Raw genomic sequence first — 2,969 nt, forward strand, 5'->3', positions numbered from 1 at the left:
TGTCTCTTTCCAATACTTCACTTTTCTTATTAAATTGATTAGGACCTCCTCAACAATGATGAATAGTAACAGTAATAACAGGCATCCTACTCTTGTTCTTGAACTTAAAACAAAGCTGCTGCGTTGTTTCCGGTAGATACTTTTATTTTCTTTTTCTACTTCTAAGAGCTTTTATTAGGGACTAACTGCTGAACGTTATCCAAAGCAGCCAATGAAACACATTGCCAGCTCCCTGCAAGATCCTAACTTAGGGAGTATGGAAGAAGAGTCAAAGGGTATTCAACAAATTCCTGTCCTCAAGAAAGTTATCACCTTACCTAGAAGGGAACAAATAAAGATTTAGAGATAGTGGTCATTGTGATGAATAATTGTGATGTTGCTTTCTTCTTAAAACAGTTCCGTGCTGCAAGAACACCTGTGGGCAATAATGGAGGAAAGCCAAGGTAAATATTAGTCTGACAGTTTTTAAAGTAGGATTTTACAACTAGAGGAGCTTCTTCCTGGAGGTGGCCTGAAGTGACCTCTGAAAATGGTGCGCTACTCATTTGACCCAGAAAACCCCACAAAATCATGCAAATCAAGAGTTTTAAATATTCATGTTCACTTTGAGAACACTTGGGAAACAGCCAGGCCAAAAGGGTATGCATATCTGAAAAGCCACCAAGCAGCTAAAGGATGTCACTTTGCAGAAGCAATGTGTGCCATTCTGTCCTTACAATGGTGGAGTTGGTAGGAGTGCCCAGGCCAAAGACTGGGGCTGGGTGCAGGTTGGTGCCCCCAAAAGAGTGCTGCGTTTTTGCTGCACATGCTTAAAACTGCAGAGAGCAGTGCTGAACTTAAGGGTTGGGGTGCAGACTCTCTGGGCATTGAGCACATCCAGGTGAGCAAAGCTCCCAAGATGCAGCGCAGAGTTCACGGCGCTCATGGTGGATTAACGCCCACAAGGGCTCTCAGGCCTGCCACACTGAGATGCTCCTCCCTGAAAAAGAGCAGATTGGTCCTGAACCAGAAGAAGAAGATGCATAGAAAAGAAAAGAAAAGAAAAGTCCCATAAGGAACTGAAGCAAGAAAAACTTGAAAGTAAATTTATCATAAAATAAATGCTTAGAAAAGTTAAAAAAAAGAAAAAGAAAAGAAAGAACTAGAGGAGAACTTAGAACTCTACCTCAGTCTCATTTTACAGTGAGGAAACCGCTAAGTTTGGAAAGAACACTTGTTAACTCTGATGCTTTGCCTGGACTTTGCAAAATGAGCTCCGTAGCCAAAGCTGATAGAGAGTGTGACTAGCACAGGTGCATCTGCTGCCACTGGTCCTTTAAGGAAACAGGGAGCAAAGGGGGAGGTCTTGGTTGTACTTGTTCCTGCTGGTGGTGGAGCTCTGGGGAAGGGACAGGGAAAGCCACGTGGCCTTAGGGTAAAGGCTCTGGTCTCCTTCAAGGCTGACGGAATGTAGACTATATGAGTCCTTCCTGTAAGGTGGCAGGAAAATTTCCCTTCCCCTCCTCCTGGTTTTCAGGCCCCTACTCTCTCTATTCCCTTTATCCCAACTTCATAGAGTTTTAACTGGGCAAGACCTTACGCAGTAGTTTGTCTTTTCTTTCTTTTTTTTTTAATAATAAGGAAACAGAGAGGAGGAAGGGAAATATCTTGCTCCATGGCCACATTGCTAGTGTCAGAAAGAAGATGGTGCCTTTCCAGCTGGGGGTCTCTCCATTGATTACCCCGTGCTTGGACTGTGAGCTACACTTTATGTCAGAACTCAGTACACACGTACCACACAGACATAAGTCGTTTCTAAAACAGACTCATTATGCACTCTGATTTTTTTCTATTCTGTTTCAGTCAAAAAGAATACTTTGTAGTCTAGTGCTGGTTGTGACTTGTAAACTGATTTCACAACTCACTCAGCGGTGACAGCCTGCAGTACGGAAGTCAGCAAGCTAGCTAACTTAGCTAACTGCTATTTGGACTCAGGCATTTAGTTGTGTGATTTAACTTATAGGATAAAGCAGCTAGAAAGTTAAAAGCACCTTCTTACCCTCACCCCCACCCCCAGCAAAGGGTGTATGTGGGACTAAGTCTAAATGGGACAGATGTGAAATGCTTCTGGAGAGAGCAAACTGCTTCTGCCCAGTGTGGCTGTGCAGTTTTTCCCCAATGCACTTCAGGGCGCTTGGCCAAGGGCCAGGAAAGTGCTTCAGGCTGAAAATCCCACCTGTACTCCATGCCAGACCACCCACAGAGGTCACCCCAGAGACATGGCAGGGACATTTTAAACAGACACAGAGAACCCCTGGAAGCCCAGTGTGCAAAGAATCATTTCCAAGGTCCCAGGTCTACAGTGACTTTGCCTGTGAGTATGGACCCAGTTACCCATTTAATCCTAATAAGGCGAGGGACAAATCACTAATTGTTGGTATGCGTTTTCCTCCAAGGGGCTTTCTCTCGCGACTCCTGAATAAGGACCGACCGGTGGAAAGCCAGATGGAGGTAAATTTCAGGAGGATCAAGCACTGTGGCGGGAAAAAGTGGGGGACAGGCAGGATTCATGTTTCCCTCTCTGTTTTCTAGGAGGGCGGTTTCTGGAGCTGGCGGCGGGGTGCACATGGCCCTTTGAAAAAAGAAGAGGCACAGCATCTGCAAAACATGGGTTCCTCTGATGAGGAGGAGCCTTCCGACATGTAAATAACTGGGAGTTATTTAGAATTCCTGTCTAAAAGGGGGAAATAATGAATAGTTTCATTGTTCCTTTCAAGAGTAAAAGCTTTGACCTTCTTTTTCTCTCCCCAGAACAAAGGAGGGAGTCTCCTCTAAAACCCTGGAATCAGTAGTAACAGAAAGTGACACCTGATCCTCCTGCTGAGTGAACCAGGTTACTAATAAATTGTTTTTCTCTACTGAAATGTGTACGTTTGTAACCACCACTAGCCATGAGGGAAAGAATTAAAATGTAAATAGGTAAATATATA

The 2,969-nt window shown here is 44.3% G+C and overlaps 1 long non-coding RNA gene across 1 annotated transcript; it reads left to right on the top strand.

The window, feature by feature from the left end:
* The first annotated feature begins 405 nt into the window (after nt 1-405).
* LOC149998009 (uncharacterized) lies at nt 406-2,645 on the top strand. Its single transcript, XR_016514305.1, has 3 exons — nt 406-443; nt 2,436-2,490; nt 2,572-2,645. It is a non-coding gene; the product is annotated as an uncharacterized LOC149998009 (long non-coding RNA).
* Nucleotides 2,646-2,969: the final 324 nt, after the last annotated feature.

Source organism: Furipterus horrens, unplaced genomic scaffold (genome assembly GCF_987537825.1).
Source record: "Furipterus horrens unplaced genomic scaffold, mFurHor1.1.pri manual_scaffold_11, whole genome shotgun sequence".
Classification (NCBI taxonomy): Eukaryota; Metazoa; Chordata; class Mammalia; order Chiroptera; family Furipteridae; genus Furipterus; species Furipterus horrens.